General features: G+C 40.6%; 1 protein-coding gene across 1 annotated transcript in view; it reads right to left on the bottom strand.

The window, feature by feature from the left end:
- Positions 1–19,186, bottom strand: part of gpat2 (glycerol-3-phosphate acyltransferase 2, mitochondrial) — a 198,776-nt gene that overhangs the window by 124,424 nt on the left and 55,166 nt on the right. The window contains exon 3 of the mRNA XM_050050490.1: positions 17,951–18,016. The gene's annotated coding sequence lies outside the window, so the exon portion shown is untranslated. The remainder of the gene's footprint in view (positions 1–17,950; positions 18,017–19,186) is intronic.

The raw sequence follows: 19,186 nt of genomic DNA, 5'->3' as shown, positions 1-19,186 counted from the left end.
CCTATATTCACCGGGTATCAACTTGAGTGACATCTTGCATAGACAAATACACTGAAACCGGCGAAATGCGCGATCGAGTGATATGCGTACTTTTAGAGCATCAAATCGTACCAGCGTACTTTGATGTCAAAATGCGTGCCTGGTACGCAAAATGCGTACAGGTTGGCAGGTCTGTGTTTGTACCAAAATAGTCATGTAATAAAAAACTATGCTGAGCGACACCACATTTTGGCATCATTTATGGACACATACACACACACATCAGATGCGGTTTTACACACATTGTGCTGTGAAACTGACCGACTCAAGTGCTCAGAGTTTTGTGGTACTGTTTATGGTTCAGGACATCAGCTGATCCTCAAAACTATCACTTGCTGCCACTCTGCTGCTATCATTACGCTAATGTGAAACCAAGGGGTTCTGATGAGGTAATCAAATGATAACACAGAGGCTCTATAGTCTGAACAAAGACGGCAAACTCTTTATTACCTCCCACATTGTCAGTGGCAGCACATTAAAGCTTCATTCCCTCCATTCTTACCGATCACAATAAAAGTCTTAGACATATACACCGTATCACTGCTTACCAGAGGGAACTTTTCCACATGCTGAGTCTGTGGTGACAAGTTGTTCAATTCACACAATTCAATCTATTAAAATAATTTTGCTTAAAAGTTTGCTCTGGCCTCTTCTTCTTATGTCAATGGCATCTACTGAAACAAATATACATGTAACATTCATTCATTCATTTTACCTAACCCCTTATCCTGTTTGAGGTTGTGGGGGGCTGGAGCCTATCCCAGCTGACATTGGGCCAGAGGCGGAGTTTGCCCTGGACAGGTCCCCAGACTATCACAGGGCTGACAAATAGCGACAGACAACCATTCACACTGACTTTCACACCTACGGACAATTTAGAGTCACCAATTAACCTGCATGTCTTTGGACTGTGGGAGGAAGCAGGAGTAGCCGGAGAAAACCCAGAATGACACAGGGAGAACATGCAAACTCCACACAGAAGGACTCCCCCACCCCAGGGTTCGACCCCTTCCCCTGGGTTCGTACCAGGAACCGTCTTGCTGTGAGGCAACAATGCTAACCACTGCACCACTAGCAGCAGGTAAAAAAAAATTGCTTGGTCAGTGGATTTTTTCATCTACCAGTCTCCTTGGCCGGTGAGTAGTGTTGTCAAAAATATCAATTTATCAATACATAGATTCTGGATAGTTAGAACAGTTGCAATACTCATTTCACGCAGTATTGATACACCTGTTCCAGCTGCCCTTCTCGCTCTCTTAATGTTAATGTTACCTGCAGTCATTCTGCTGTTGTCTGCTACTAACCAACAAAAGAAAAGTCATCACCTTGTTACATTTTTCTTTTAATAAAAATGGAACTTGTGTGCCCTCAATGGCATTTTTTCCTTGCAAATGGTAAAATTTTCATCAAAAACTGTATCGAATATCAATATTTTTCAAGGTAGCTATTAATGTTAGAAATTCCAGTATCGTGACAACACTACCTGTGAGTCAAAAAAAATATTTCCGTCACTGAGCATACTCCTCATTAGTGTCCCCTATTAGTGTGAAATAGCTCATGCATCCAGTGCATGGATGTATGATTTCAGACATCTGATCAGAATGAATTCTCAGTGTTTTCCTGTGAAGGGTTTCCATACAGGTTCTTCCCAATTTATAAAGACCCTGGGGCAGAAGAGGGATTAAGCCTTCTGCAAGGTTTTGGAATGCCTCAGGATTCAACCAGGGAGAGCTTGAAGACAATGTGAGGACAAGGATATCTGAGCTACCTTGCTTAGCCTGCTGCAACCCCAAACCAGACCCAGGTAAGTAGGGTTAAACAGATGGATGGATGAGGATAAGGGGCTAAGACCACTGAGGCCTGTTGGAGGGTTTCGCTTGTCAGATCAGATAAATGCAGTTCCAACACACACACACACCTGTCTGTGAAATCACTTTAACAACTACAGTACCTGCTTGACTCCACAGATAACTGATTTATTTAGGTGGTTGCATTTTCATGGCAAAGACTTTTCCTTTAAGAAGTAAGGAGCACTAGATGATGAGAAGATGATGGGCTGCCTCTGCGTTATTACCATGAAAAAAAAAAAACTAATCAGCCATTTTATATAAAAGCTAAATGGCTACAGCAACAACTTTAAGAGTTTAAGGAGACTGAACTATGGTATAGACACAGCACTGAAAATGTTCTTCAGCTCTAGCTAATTACCCGGGCCAAGTTATGAGTCACATTAGCACAGATGCAATTCCAATTCATTAGTGTAATATTCAGACTTTAATGCTGCTAATTTTACAGCAGTTGCCTTCACCCACTGTTCAATGCTCAGTCATGCTAGCAAACACACACACACACACACACACACACACACACACACACACACACACACACAGAGAATACAGCTTGACAGCTTTGAGGCATCTCTGTCTGCTAATGCCCCTATAGATTTGATGACCAGTGGAGTAGATGCTATAAACTCAGTCCTTTCTGGGCTCTGGCTGACATATCGACTGGAGCACAGCATATATAAAGTGATGACAAAGACTGATAGCATGGGGATCTCGGTTAGCATGACCCCCCGGCAATATTGACGTACTTTTAAAGATCATGCACAAGGTCTTAAGGTCTCACTCGTGCTCTCTCCCCCTCTTTCTCTCGAAGGCTTCTCAGGCAAAGAGTGTTTACTTTGATAATAGCAGTGTTTCACTCTCTTGACATCTGCTGACTGGTACTGGCAGGGTTCCAGCCTCACTCTGCGCTATCTTTGATAGACTGTGGAAGTTGTTTTAATTGTAGGGCTGTGACATATTTGGGAATTAATAACTGCTAGCTGTTTGCTTAGCATAATCAATCTGCTGGCTGGAGACAGGAGTGTGTTCCACTAGTCTACAAGTTAATTTTATGGGGAGTGATTGTTTATAGCACAACATTTAAATTGTGTTGCTACTTGTTCAGCAACAATGAGACTCAATGCATGGACACAGGAATAAACTTTGGCAACCCAAGAGTTCAGCACAACAGATTATAAAGTGCTCTCGTCTGAACACAAATTCAGCTGTTGATTTGTGTACTTCAATCTCGAGGGCAGCCACAGTGGTGTAAGGAAGTTACGACAGGCCCTAGTGCACACGATCATACATGTATTGTCTTGGCACAAATAGACACTTGACATTGGATAACATCAGCATATACAGTATATTACCCTGCATATCAGAAAAAAAATAAAAAAGTAAGAAATTAATCATTTTATTGAATAGTTTTATAGCTTATATAGATAATAGGGATGCGCGCAATTAGTCATCTTAATGATTTAACATCCGCCCCCTTGCTAGTTGGCAGCAGACGTGGAGTTTTAAAACAGCACAGTGGGAAACTGAAGAGAGGAAAACAAAACCAGCAAAACCGCAAAACCAGTGTGGTTTGGTTGCATGTAGACTCTGTCAGAAAAAACTGGCATGTAGTCACCCGACTGGAGAAATGTGCAACCACATTCAACTCAAGTATTTGGATGTTAACCTGCACGGAACGACGACTGCTAGCGGTGCTAGCCATACTCAGGCCAATTTGACATTGTTCACCCAGAGACGCTGTGATCTCGCCTGGTCTGAGAAGATAACGCAGCTCATCACGACAACGACCTCACACAATATGCTTCCACTTAACTTTGTTGAAGGTAAAAGCTTCAGGAAGTTAATGCAAAATGTTAAGCCTGAATACACTTGAATACACCGTGTAACATGTGTTGCTGTCATGTTCACATTCATACTGCACGGCGCAAGGCATTTAAAATCCAACATGGTTGTTGAAGATTGTGATTAAAGGCTTCAAAGGGCTCTTTATGCACACAATATTTTTTGGGACAATGTTTCAAATACTTAACAATAAATTGTGCTAAATTTTGACTGTTTTCTGACTATTTTCCTTTTATTTGACTAGTCGACTAGTCTTAATTAAAATTTTTGTTTAGTCGACAGGGAAACTAGTCACCAGGAACATCCCTAATAGATAAAGCACATAAGGTTGTTTTAGATAGTTACTGACTACTGATTATTTTTTAATCATTTATCTTGAAACACAGGTTTATTTCCAAGGTGGCAATCTGAATCACTTACAAGGGCCTGCTTTCTCTAGGGGCCCCTACACCCTAGGGGCCCCAGTGCAATCGTACTGCCCTCACTGTCTGTATTTACGCCCATGAGCAGCGTCCATTATTACAGCAACACAGCTGAACTGAACAGCAAGTCAGAATGCAAGTAGAGTGTGTTTTAAAGGGACAGTTAAGCCTAAAATCTACAATACATATTTTTCCTACTATCTCCCATGGACGAGAGGCTCATGCTTGTGTAAGCGCAAGATTTAAACATTAAAAGTATCCTTCTCGGCTGAGCTGTAACATTAGCTAGCTCAGTGCTGCTAGGCGAGCTAGCAGTAGATGCACACTTTCTTCTGAGCAGTAATACAGGTGGCGGGTGTTGCTTGGTTGGAAAGAAAATAGTTCCTACATGAAGCTGCTCACAACAAGGTCTGTGGATTATTTTGTGTAACTAGGTCATGATTTCAGCAAAGAGACATTGCTGTTGAGTTTTTCCAAATGTTTTTTTGGCACTTTAAGCACCACAAGCTGAGTGCTATCTAGTTCCATTATATTGGAGAGAAGGAAGACATATCTGTGGCCAGTATCAGCAACAGTCTGCAACTCACACCAAAACAATCTAGATTAATATATAGCACTACAGGCTAGGGGAAATTTATGTATTTTGATTTTGGGGTGAACTGTCCCTTTAATATTAATGGAGGTAAATAAAAGTGGAATTGCTTTACGATATCTCCCAAAGTTGGAGTGTTGTTGGAGCGACTGATAACAGCACAGCCCAGGAAAGATGTCTTGCTGTTGGTTGATACTGGACTAAACTTTGTTATCACCATCATTAATATTTAGAAGACACTGAGTCTAGCCCTATCCTGGACAAAGGCTCCATGACAGAGGTGCTCCATATTCGTGCATCTTGTTCTACAGTTCCAAAGAGAATAGGAAGTGAAAGAGTAAGCACCATGAATTCTGCATGACTCCACAGCCTCTCACACCTGACTCACTTTCAACAAAGGCCTGACACCAGGGTCAGTTTGGGGAATGTTGTTTATATTCTGACAACTTGTAAAAAGTGGGATGAAGCCAGCACAGACTCTAGTATCTGGCTTTGAGCACCTATGAACCACGGTTTACAGATTTACTTCCGCCCACGTGTGACCCGGATTCATCCAGTGTGTTGAATGACAGCCAGATGGGATTCTAAATTTATTCTGGTGAAATGAATCAAATCAGCAAAAGAGAGGGAGAATGGCTCTGTAGGCTGAATTACAAACAGTATAGGGGAGGATGCAACATTTCCATGACTAGTCATCAGGAAAACTGCTGGTGAAAAGCACTAGCAATGTTTTTATAAATAAATGATCAGCTTAACACCACCTTAAATACCTTATTATAATCTCACCTTTTTTATTTTTACTTGTGTTCATCAACAACTTTGGGGAAGGTTATCTTTGGCTGGGCTTAAGATAACAAAACTTTTAAATCCTCACACATTTAAATTGGATCCTATAATACCCCCAGATGAAATTCTCTGATTTTATTCTCTCCACTTGCACACACTTAAAGACACTTTATCTTAGCTCTCTCGCACACAGACACACATTCACACTCTCTCTTGCTTTCTCCCCACAACTTCTTGGCAACTCGACAGATTTATCCATATAGTCATGAAATGTGTTCTAGGACACACTATGCTGGATAAGTTTTGCTTAATTTACAGTAGACTACCCTTTATGTTCAGCTGTCTATCACAATTGTAGGCTCCGCCAGCTTGTTGTTGCTTTGTGGTCAACATTTAAGATGTCCTTTCCTTTTGTTTACCATTGATTTGTCTTATTTTGACCACAGCTACCACTCAAAGCAATGATATTCATCCAGAACTCACTACAAGCAGAAAAATACCCCTATTCACTAGGGCTGCCCCCTGATAATCAACCAAACGTTAGTTGACCAGAAAGGTCATTGGTCTGCAAGATTTGAAACTCTATTAGGAGCTGCACCTTGTCAAAATAAATCAACACCTATATGACTGGACAATGTGAGGATTTAATTTGAAAGAACAGGCACAGGAAGAGGCCACACTCAGCAGTCAGACAGGAGTCACTTTACAAACCAATCACAGCCGACAGATATCTTTCCCTTCTTCTGTAAATATTCAGTCTGATAAATACGGAAAAGTTGATCATGTAAGTGCAGGGCTACCCACAGCTTTACATCTGTCCCACGGACGATAGGCCTACACACTTATAAACAGCACCTGGAAGAAGATCATCTCTGCACTCAGGATTTCAGGTAAATAGGCTCTATGATGCTTGTTAAAGTTGCTTAGCAACCTCAGAGGCAACCTGCCACCACGCTCTTGAAAGTTGGCACAAAAACGGCACATACACCCAGCACCTGACCTCACGTTTTCCAGGCAATTAAAGACACGGCATGTGTACAGCCTCTAACTTCCAGGGCTGGTACCTGCGGTTATTCTACAGGCTAGTTAATAACATGTTGGGCATGAAATCCAAAGAGTGGGATCATTTTGAGAAGGTGAAGGACGAACCCAAGGTGATATGTAAACTCATCTTCATTAGTCGACTACAACATGACATATCATCTGAAATATGGAAGTAGCTACATGCCCATTAGCCATTTAGCACAATCATTACTGTTTTGCCGACAGCGTCGTTAACAGGCGGCTCGCTCAGTGTGTGACGTGCACTTGTAGATAAAATATAGGCCTATATTAATGAAGGTTCATTAGTACGGTTTTGTATTTCTCTGTAATGTAGCACAGTGTTAACAATGTTACTGATACTATTCTTTCTCACACCTTCAACTCAAACCATTGTGTTGCCCCGCCCAAAATATATCATTTGATAATTAAATTAATATCGTATACATGTGGGTGACTAGTCGACTAATGGCCCTAAATGATGACTATTGGTCGACTAGATTCTTCCTCGGGGGCAGCCCTAGCCCTTCTACGACACACTATGCTGGATAGGTTTTGCTTAACTTACAGTAGACTACCCTTCATCTCAGCTGCCCATCACAACTGTAGGCTCCACCAGCTTGTTGTTGCTTTGTGGTCAACATTTCAGAAGTCCTTCCCTTTCATTACCTTATTGATTTGTCTTATTTTGACCACAGCTACCACTCAAAGCAGTGATATTTCCAACTAGAACTGAGAGCATTTCTCTCCTGGGGACCACAGCAGCTCTGCTCGGCAGTCTGTATTTTCGGTCATGCATTCACACTCCTGTTTCCTGTTATTCTAACAACAAAGGGCCTATATCTGGCCTTTATCCTGCACTCCTCCTCAAACTTCATCTTCAACTATAGTAACGGTCAATATTTCATGACTCATCATTAATATTTAGAAGACACTGAGTCTAGCCCTATCCTGGACAAAGGCTCCATGACAGAGGTACTCCATACTCCTGCATCTTGTTCTACAGTGGCAAAGAGAATAGGAAGTGAAAGAGTAAGCACCATGAATTCTGCATGACTCCACAGCCTCTCACACCTGACTCACTTTCAACAAAGGCTTGACACCAAGGCCAGTTTGGGAAGTGTTTTTTATGCTGACAACTTCAGCCAACACAGACTCTTGTAAAATCCTGATAAACATCTCCTAGGAGACAGCACAAAAACATGCACCCTCTCTGAGTCCCACATGCACAACCTGAGGCCCTTAACAACACATGCTATGTGCTGGAGAATGATGTAATTATGGTGCAACTATGAAATTTAGAGGAGTCATCCATTTAAAGTCATATTAAAAATACTTAAATAAGTTAAGCTGGTTGACATGCTGCTGCACTGTTTAGCTTCTACTACAAGGGAAACATGAAAGAAATGCATGTGACATTACAAGCAGCATAGGATCCAATACTATCAAATACAGCCAGTGGTGTAGTCATCCACTCAGGAATGCTGATTTGTATACCAGCTGCACTACCCTGATCGGTGGATACTGCATATTAATGCCCATTCTGGTAGTTATCATTCTGCACTGTCTGACAGCAGGCAGCGCAACGCTCAGCAGAGCTGGCAGAGCTTGGAGAATTGGCTCTGACGAGGTCCTGTTTTGCGTGGACTATTTTCTGGCTGCTGGCAACAAGCAGCCCTCAGGGCTTTATCAGCCAGGAACACTCGCAGGGAATCAGTCGCAATAACCGATCTATTGAAACCAATAATGTACAATGACTTGCAAATCGATCTAGACAGCAATATGAAAGTAGAAATCTGTGACTTTCCTCATATCACCGTGAAGAGACTGCACAGCTGATGCGGAAAGTTGCGGTGAAGCCTGTTGTTTATTCATCCATTTGAAAATTTGAAACATAAAAGCTGGCAAAGTGTAACAGTTCAGTGCCTCTGCTTTATTTTGATGTGTAAAACTGACTTCAGCTGTGCCTGCTCTGGGTTTAGCAGCCTTTCTTACTGTCAAACACAGAAGGTGTGACCTGACAAGCCAGACAAGCTTATAAACACCTCTGAAGAGCATCTTAAACCACATTAAATATGCTGGTTGTTTTTTTTTTACAGTTCGCCACCACATAAACTGGTATAAATTAATTATTAAAACATTAGAGATAACAGCTTTACAAGCATAGAAAACAAGCAAGTAAACACCTGCACCACATGATATATGAGCCAGGTTAAATGTTTTTTGCCACAAGATCATCCTTTTTTTGACAGAGCCCACTGAGCAACCTCATTTCAATAAATAGGGTTCTGCATTTTAGTTTTTGTTTATGCCCTCCTTGCCTGGGCACGGCTCGTCATGGTTATCTTGTCATTTGTTGGGGAAAATCAGAAACACTTGGTTAGAGTCAAATGATCTCCCCGCTAATGGAAATACTACAGAATCAATGTCATGTAAAAATTGGATCGCAATGAACCAAAATCACAATTTTAATTAATTGTGCAGCCCTTCTAAGAAGGAGCCCCGACAAGAAACACTGTAGATCTCACTGATGCACTCACACGGCACACAGAAGAGCATGTTTTGACAATGTCCCATTATTAAACTCACATGGCGACAAATCCTCTTTAGAGCAACACTCATTAAAGATGTCTTTTATATTTTATAGACAGCAATTCAGTGTTTCAAAATACATTCTATCAAAGAGTCACGAATCACAAAATGTCATTAGTCACAGAATTAAAACACAGAGTGGGTGGATCCTGTCACTTAACCCAAAGGGTGGGCTTCCGAGCACCCTCCTCTCCTGTTAGCCCCCTCCCTGCACTTTTTCTACACCAAATGGAATTTCCCATGCATTTGTGCCCCCAAAAGCTTGACCCCAGATCACTGTTTTATCTGCGTCCATTTAATGCACAAAAGGGCAAATGCATACAATTTATTGTTGATAGAAAATATGAGCTGTCAGAGCTGGGGAAGTCTGTACGGGTAGAGTGGATTTTGCACACAACCCCAATTAACTCTGTTTGAACAAGCATCTGGGTCCCTGAACATCCATCCCATTTGTTCTGAGACCTCCTCTAACCCTCCCCACTTTGACGAAAGAGAAAAAATTAAAGCCAATGAATAAACTGTTGTTTATTCACCTTTTCTATACACAAAGCATCTTGTTTCACAATAATGCATCGTGAAGTGCTCTGCCGTGCAAAATGAAATGGATCTGGTTGCAGGTTGGGAATTAATTTTGTTTTGATTGATTATATTAAAAGCCCTCTTCAACTCTGAACATCATGTTCTTGTCTTTGTGAGTGGTGGGAGTGGAAACATGCAGTCCTCTAACAGACTTACTCCAAAGGCACCCAGAAAACGAGAATAACAGGTTTCTATCTTTCTGCTGTTTTGTGTCGTCAGCCTCAAACTTTGGTAACTGAGAGGCTAATAATAAATAAATGAGTTAGTATTAAATAACGATTTGTCCATTTCAAGACCTAAAGACAGTTCACCCTAAAATCAAAAATACATGTGTTTCTTCTTGCCTGTGGTGCTATTTATTAATCTAGATTGTTTTGATATGACTTGCCGAGTGTTGGAGATATCAGCTGCAGAGACGTCTGCCTTCTCTAAAATAACGGAACGAGATGGCACTCGGCTTGTGGTGCTCAAAGTGCCGATAAAAGTAAATTTGAAAAACTCAACAGCAATGTCTCTTTTCAGAATTCATGACCCCGTTACCCAAGATAATCCACAGACCTTGTTGTGAGCAGGGCTGTCACATTCTGGACCGTTGGTCGACATGTTCCTGTTCGATCAAATTCTCATTGGATGGACAATCATTGGTGTTACTTTATCAGGCTGTGTCCACCAAAACATTAATTTTCCCAGCTGGAAACAGCAATTGTTGCTGTTCAGCAGTTGTTGCTGTCCTCTGTGACAGTTGGTCTTTGTGGTGTTTGTCACGTCCCTTCTCCACTGTGATTGGACAGCTGGTGACACTGATGAGAGCAGCGTTTTACCCAAAATGAAACACTTTTCAACTCTCATTCTTAATCAGAAAAACGGATAAACAATCACAGAAGACATTCGGTGTTGTATATATAATTATTGATTTATTTGATTAAGTCTCCAAAAAGGCAGGAGTTGAATGTGTATCAGTTAAGAGCCTACTCAGCCTCTTAGTGGCTTTTTTTTTTAAATTGATAGTAGTTGCTAAAGCTGGATTACAAAGCTTCTGAAAGGAACAGGAAAACAACAGAGCCCTTGTTGGATGGCTAACATTAGCTACTAGGCTAAAAATAGTAAGTCTCTCTCGCATGCAGCATTACAGAGATATTTAACATTAGTACCGTTGTGTTGTATACATCGTTAACTCCAGAACTCCTGTTTATTGCTTGGCAGTGAGACAGATGCAGCTCAGCGGGACACTTCCAGCAATACAGTGCACAATTTCTTTTCAGATAATATTACTGTGGACAGCACATTTAGTTTTTTACTTGGGGCATTTTTGCCTGCACATACACAGCGTTTACTTGCCCTGGACAGGTGTTAATGTCGAGCTCTGCAACAGGAATAAAAACGCTTTGCTGGACACACAACACTACCAAGTAGAGTGAACTCAGTGCACTGTGGCTGATTTAATTAATCTAGAGCAGGGGTCTGCAACCTTTGCCATTCAAAGAGCCATTTTTGACCAAAAATAATTTGAAAATATCTGTGTGGAGCCGCAAAACATGTTTTAGCCTTATAATTAAGGTAAATAGCCTATTAAGTCTAAATTAGCGTATACTTATGGTCTAAATAAGCATTTGTTAATATGTTTTACCACAAGGTGGACACTGTGCAGGGCACTATTAATAATTATCTGGTACTTAAATTTTGCAGAGCTGGCAGTGAGAGCAAACAAATTTGTCCACGCACTACTACATTCTCTATTTTATTCAATTTACTTTTTTGGATTTGGCATCCATAGCTAACCAGCCACTGCTATCGAGGTTCAGCAACATTTGGATTCATAGAATGAATTTCCATAGCCTTCTTTTCTCAAAGGCTCAAGGAGCCACTGGACAGGGGCTAAAGAGCCACATGTGGCTCCGGAGCCACAGGTTGCCTACCCCTGATCTAGAGATAACATGCAGAATTTTTTCTCCATCGACCAATCGACTGGTTGAAGAGTAGGTAGAATTTTAGTCAGCAAAGATTTACTTTGGTTGATTATAGCCCTAGCTGTGGGCAGTTACATGAAGGAACTATTTTCTTTCAACCGAACTACACCTGTCAACCATATCACTGCGCAGAAGGAAGAGTGCATCTACTCAGAGACAAGAGGCTTGTGCTAGTGACAGATTAACATTGATGGTATTTCCTTGGCTGAGCTATAATGTTTGCTAGCTCAGTGATGTCAGCTGAGCGACCAGCTGATGCACACTGGTGTAGTTCAGTAGAAAGAAAATAGTTCCTCCATGAAACTGCTCACAACAAGGTATGTGGGTTGTCTTGAGTATTCAGGTCGTGATTTCTGGAAAGAGACACTGATGCTGAGTTTTTCAATTTTGTTGCTTTGAGCACCACAATCCGAGTGCCATCTAGTTCCATTATATTCAAGAGAAGGCAGACATCTTTATGGCCAATATCTCCTCGATTTGGCAGCAAACCATAACAATCAATAATAACAATGAATTAATAAAGCACTATAGGTAAGAAGAAAAATTTGTATTTTTGATTTGGGAATGAACTGTCCCTTTAAGAGCTCTAATATGTAGTACACAGTATGTCTGTGTCTTGTAGCATTTATCTTTCTAATTCTGACCTTCATTCATCTCCCAAACAGGTGTGACAAAGAACCCTGTAAAACCACATCAATCTCTTGTCTGCACTAATTCACAAACACATTAACGGATGCAAAGTAGCTGCATATTTAAATCAAAAATCTATTGTTCAAATATCGCATAAAGTTGCCTTGTTTACAACTGATATAACTACAGCATCCTCAAATTACTTCACAGCTGAAAATACATGATAAATAAGTCATAAGTGTGGAATGCTTTGGGTTGTTTACTAAGGGAAACTCACCATATAATTCAGTGTATTAAGTGGAAGCTGCCAGAAACTGTTTTAGCCGTGTCAGCTTATGGCTTTTATTAAGCTGTCATTTTGTTGTTTGGCTGCAACATCTGAGTAAATTCTACCAAGCATACACTATTTTAAGACCTCGAGTTGTAAGCCTGGCATCTTATTGACTGGGCGCCTCCGTAGCCTAAAGCATTTTGACAGTTGTCAACACTGGTGTGCTGCAATTTTAATATGCAACAAAATCAATATGTCATTCATTTTCACAGCCCATTTCAGGGACACCCATCAAGGCTCGAGACCGTATGACAGAAACCTACAAATGTGACTTACAATGTTGACTTGTCCTCGAAAGCAACAGTTTGTTTTTTTTTTTAATTCAAACTGGACAGAACAAAAAGGACATCAGTTAAAAAAAAATAAATACTTTTGTTTCGTTGTGATCACAAACGGTTATTTAATGCTCAAGATTTGTTTGCTTTGTAATTTAAACTGTAATATTTATATTTCTGCCTGCGAGTACATTTACTGTCTCCTGCCTTTATCTGCACTGGGTCTCCATCTGACGACTGTGTACAACAGCAGATAATGTGATTATGTATTTGGATGCAGGGTGCCACTCCACTGAGATCTGCATTCAAATAATCTCCATACTACACCTTACATAATATAATTACATCCTTAAGGACCTTTTATTTTCGTTGTTCTACTGTATGTTGTTTTATATCTTTTTTTTTTTTTAAAGGAGATGGCTTACTTTCAGGTTCATACTTGTATTTTGGGTTTATATCAGAACATGTTTACAGGCTTCAATGTTCGAAAAAAGCTTTATTTTCTTCATACTGTCATACTGTCTAGCTAAGTCTGCTCCAATTGGTCAGTGTTTCTGGTCTTCTGCATCTTGTCACTGTCATTGTAGCCTAGATATGACTGTTACAAAGTATCATGGCACTTTGTACTGTGAAAGATCACCAAAAAAATAACATAAAGTATTGATAACAAATGGTAACTGTGATTTTTTTTTAGTTAAAAAATAAGCATTATGCATCAGACACAGTGAAGTGCATTGTCATTGCTGCCGCCATGCTCTTTAAAACATTACCTGTGCCCATCCTGACCAAAAATCATATCTTAGAGCTCCCCCTAAACTTCTCACTTTAGGCTTTCTGGAGGGCTCGTGTCTCCTTCAGTTGAGCCGAGCTGCCCACATTAACAACACTGCCAAAAACAAACAGTTATGTTTCACTGGACCTGCGATATAGCTGCAGTTGTGTGCTGCTAATGCAAGTATTACATTAACACTAATAAGTCTATCTGTGAATCATAACGGTTGTCCTGGCCTCTGCGTAACTGAACACACACTGCCAGCTGGCAACTCCAGCTTTCGGGCTGAGCACGTCGGGGCAAATCTAAGCTACACAACATTGCCAAGCAAATGAATCACTGTTTCTGAAATTCCTTACAGTCTGACCATTTGTTTTTCACATGTGTACCTTCAGGGCACGTCCATCAAGTGGATCTACACCCACACACAACAGCAGCAACGCACACATACCGGCGAGGCTCACAAAGCAGAAGAAGCCTTTACGTAACAACAAAGCGAGCGAAGCTTGTTGCAGTGTAAAGTTTCACAAAAGAAAACATGAAAGAACAGTTAGCCACATCCAACCCATTTCTTTCATTATTTAACTGGCTTCAAATGAGGCGTCAAGTTCACACAGTCTCTTTCTGTATTACATAACTGTTGCTCCAACATTGATCCAGCCTACGGGCCAACAATCAAAGCTAGCTGCATATAATATGCCAACATTAACTTCAGGCTAACCTGTAAAGTAAACAGTAAAACAACATACAACTGGCAAAACTTTGAGCTGTCAAGTCTGAGGTTGGATCACTGACAGCTGGTAATAACTACCCTGAGCTTTAGTTTTGAAGTGAGCCCTGCTGTGTACTAACCCTTACTGAGAAAGACTTTTTTCTGTTGTTGTGGGGACACTACAGTCAATAATAAGTCCTCACATCCTCAGTTGATGGACTAAATGAAGGCTTTTCTTTGTTCTTGGAGCCAGCAAAACAACATGTAGCAAGCTTTGATCCTGTCATGTTTCCAGTAGGGCTGGATGGTATAACAACTATGTATGATATACCTATATATTTTCAAGCAAGATATAGATTTACACAATACCATTTATATCAATACAAGGTCAAGTTGTGTTACATTACCCTTTTCTCCCGACAAGCCATGCCAGAGTGCATCTCTCCTCTCACACACTCTCCGCCCCACTCACTCACTCACTCACTCACTCACTCACAAGTTCGTCATCAACACTCAGAGAGACACAGAGCTGCTCCTCTGTTTAATCTGTCTGTTCATTAGTCTACAGTGCAACACTGGTCTATATGTTACAGGTACTACTCTTAATTAGTCAGTGAGATGAATGAAATCACTGCAGTAGCATTTGTGCAATCCAGCGCTGCACTGTATAGGTGGGAGACTGACTGTTTGTCAGTTTGTTTTTATGAAAGTGCTTGTTGCAAAAGGACTCCCACACACTGTCTAACTTGCAATAAATAATTTATTTACGACGTTTCGGTACTAGACCTTCATCAGGCAAACAAAAAAAACCTAACCATAAACCATAAAAGTGCTTGCGACATCACAAATGTGGCTTTGACATGCAAACTGAACACGTAGCCCACTTCGTAGAAAATACTGAGATATATATTGTGTATCGTCATTTAGCCTGAAAGTACCGCAATATGAATTTCTGTCCATGTCACCCAGTCCTAGTTTCCAGGTCCACCATAGCAGGGCAAAGTAGGTTCTTTGCTGATGGCTAGCTGAAGGTGGCTCTAACTGATCCACCCGAGAATCTGTACAGCATACGACACCATAGGATGTCATAATCAGCATCAAATCTGACTATGTCATGGTTACACCAGCCCGCCAGGAAGTGCACTTGGCTTTGAAGCCAATTTTCATAGTGCCCAGACTCTCTAATTACATCCGTCACATGATGCTCTGTAGCCTAAAAATACTTTTTAGCATAGACTTACATGGCTAAAGGAACTAGGGCTGACCTTCGAATCCATTTATGGACATTTGAAGCTTCGGAGCTCAGAACGAATTTAATTAGAAGCATTTGTAAAAAAAAAAAAAAAAAAGGGTCGGTGATAAGTAGTGTTCAACTTTTGATTGAACACTAAATTAAAACCCTCGGTGCACACTGCAGCACAATCAAACATGATGCGCAACTCAGAGTATCAGAAGTGTCTCTGACACCAGACTCAGAGCAGACCAGTGGAACTGGAAAATGCATATTAGGCCTACTAGTTACTACTTACGTTTTTCAAGTGATTTCCCAAATTTGTTGTTGAGTTGTGATATGCCAATTGCTTTTGGCAAAATTGGCACTCTGCTTTCTGGGGGTTATCGGGGCATATTTTAAAGTGCAACCACACATCTGATGACCTCTTGGACATGTCTGCCAGCTCTGAGTGCGCTCGTTGTCAGTATCGGACTGGTGGGGGTTAGTGTTGCGTTTAAGGCCTCCCCCAAAAAAACGGAAAAAAAAGCGCAGAAGCTTCGAAAAAAACAATTTCACAATCGAATCCCGTGCCATCAAACAAAGCTTCGAAGCTTCGAATTTTTTGGGTCAGCCCTAAAAGGAACATCTGTAAATGAGGGGATACATTTTTTGGAGCATCACAACTGCAAAAAATAACTACTTTCACTATCAGAATTTGAATCATTTGGTCCAATTACATTTGGAAAGTCTAGAGGAGCCACACAATTGAATCATTCTATCCCAATACATTTAGCAAAGTGCTGAACCAGAAGTAGTCGGCTTGGCCAATGGAAGTTTCTCGTGAGCCTGCTCTATGGGTCACACAGTGCAGAAGCAGTGTCAATCATGGGGGTATTTTTATAAGCAGCATTTGAACTATTTTGGCTCAATGCACTACTGAGCAACTTTCATAGTACTCTATCCAGTTCTATTTATACTTCCATGGGTTACACACATTTTCTTATAGATGGAGAAAAAGAGAGAGGATGGTCTTTTCTAATACTTTAAAGGGTCTCTAAACACACCAGGAACACACCTTTGTGTTAAACAGGCATGGAAAAGTGCATTTTGCATAACTTGTCACTTTGAATCTCTTTTGTTTAATTACTTACTGTCTTTATAACCTTTATGTATTTATTATTACCTGTATTTAGGGCCAGCCAAGAGAATCAGTCAGGAATTAAGGAGGAGAGCTTTTTCCCCCCCTTTTCTTTACTCACGGCTTGTTTCACTTTTTTTATTGTTTACTCTGCTCAAACATTAAAGACTGTATATAAACACCATACATCAAAAAGTGGTGAAAATGTGTAGCAGACACTGTATGTGTCTTTAGATACCTGAGCGCAGTTATCATCTGGGGAATTGTGCTGTTTCAGGCTGATGATGACATGATGGTGAAACATCTGTTGCTGTGAGATAAACAACTATTTGGCACTTGCTAAACTTTCAGGAGTATTTATTGTTGGCCTAATATTTGTTGTTTGACATTCCTCTTTTGATTAGAGTCCAGTGTTTGATTGCATTTTTAATACACAGCTTTATTGGCCAAAAATATCTGAACATTGGCTCAACGAGACATTCGTCGGTATCTTGTTTTTCTGAGTTTTAAATGTGTTTAATTTTAACAGTGCACATCCTGGTAAGCTTTAGCAAACAGGGAACAAAAGAAACATAATGCAAATGTTCACAACCTCAGTCAAACACATCCTCCTTCTATCAAACACACTATAATCAGAAAAGAAACCAAACATTAACTTGTCTGACTGAGTGGCTGCTGCATCTCACCACTGATATGTCTCTCTCTCTGACGTCACACAGCCAAATTAAAAGCTCAGCGTACATGAAGGCCCTTATTACCCCATCACATTCAGCCTGATCTGTTCTTGCCCTGAAGAAAAGATTGAAGCCTTTGTGGCTTTAATGTGACTCAAATGTTCAATTTGATCGTCACTACTAAAGAAAACTGGAGCAGATATTTGTGGCCACATGAGCACCCATAACATTTTGACACAAATATGTTGTCAATAACACATAATATGGCACAGTCTTAGGGGGATTATTTTCCTCGTTGGTTTAATGATCTCATTTTCTGCCTGTCACACATCATCAGAGCAGCTAAATGAAAGGGCTCATTCTGTGTACCAGAGTGTCCAGGAACTCTTACATGCAGGAGGATTTGGCCAGCAGAAAAAAAAAAAGTCCTCTGCTGAGTAATGAAAGCTCAGATTATGATGACTACAGTGTAATAACTTCTGCTGAACTCTCACTGACCTGGTATCAACTGCCAAAACCGTGGAGGGGCACCTCAAGAGGAGGAGTTGTCATGACAATCAACACCTGTAACAGAGACAAATCTGTTCAAGTCCACATTCTGATATCAGACCCGACTACAATAACAACTCCTTGGCACATCTGTCAAAGGGCAAGCAAACATAAAAAACAACAAACTGTTGACATGAAGTGTTTCATCTCATTGACAGAGGTCTGGTTTGAAGTACAGCCTGAAATTTCTCATTTTTAGTAGTACTGCCTGCAAAGTGATGGCTGAGGTGTTTCCAACAGCAGACAGCTGAGAAACTGCTCTGCAACCTTGTCACCTCGATAGCGATGGAAAAAGAGCCCCATGATAATGGCAGGTAGCGTAATGATGTACCAGAATATATGGACAAAACCTGTGGCGTGAAGTGACTGCTGGTATCAGACACTGTTTGGGACCACTTCTTGAAATTTTTATTTCATATATTTTTTATGGACAGCAGCAGCAGAGAGATGACAGAAAATAAGGGGAGCGAGAGATGGGAATGATTCGCTGCAAATGTTCCCTGCCAAACTTGATTCAGAAACGCCGCGGTTCATTTTCGGCTCCTTAACCCAGAGGGCACCTATTTTGGGAGTCTTGACAAATGCCAGGTGTGCTGCATGACATTATTTAAAGTCAACCTAAACCTGACTTGTGAAACCTTTCACATTTCCTGTCATAAATAAGCAATGATGGGTTGGTCTTTTTGTGAGAAATCTCCCCTGCAAGCTGGCTAATTAATATGATCGGCACCAGTTATTACCTTGACCAAAAGAAGGGCTGATTTCCAAAGCCCTGGTCGAAAACTCCACCAGAAACGTCAAAAATAAACGGCCCATTTTCAGAGAGCTTTCCAACAGGAGACATTTTGACTCGTCATAGCAGGAAAATCACAGGTTTAAAATAATAGCATTAATTATGACTGTTCCATTTCAGTGTGCCAGACAGTCATGCCAGTGTGCTCCGTTCGGTTAGTCAGCCAATATGAAAGCACCAGAGCTCCACAACTGAATGAATCAAAACCACCTCTAGTCGCACAATGTTTTTTTCAAGAGGTTACACAATTTTAATTTATCTAATGTGCCTTTTGTGATACTACAGCACAAAGGAAAAGTTGTTAAAATTTAACAACGTGAAATTTAATTTTTTTTAAAAATGAGTAATGTTTAATTTTTAAATGCAATTACACTCCACTTGACAATTTCAAT

Source organism: Epinephelus moara, chromosome 8 (genome assembly GCF_006386435.1).
Source record: "Epinephelus moara isolate mb chromosome 8, YSFRI_EMoa_1.0, whole genome shotgun sequence".
Classification (NCBI taxonomy): domain Eukaryota; kingdom Metazoa; phylum Chordata; class Actinopteri; order Perciformes; family Serranidae; genus Epinephelus; species Epinephelus moara.
The sequence above is the reverse complement of the archived record's forward strand: the minus strand, read 5'-3'. Positions and strand labels throughout refer to the sequence as shown.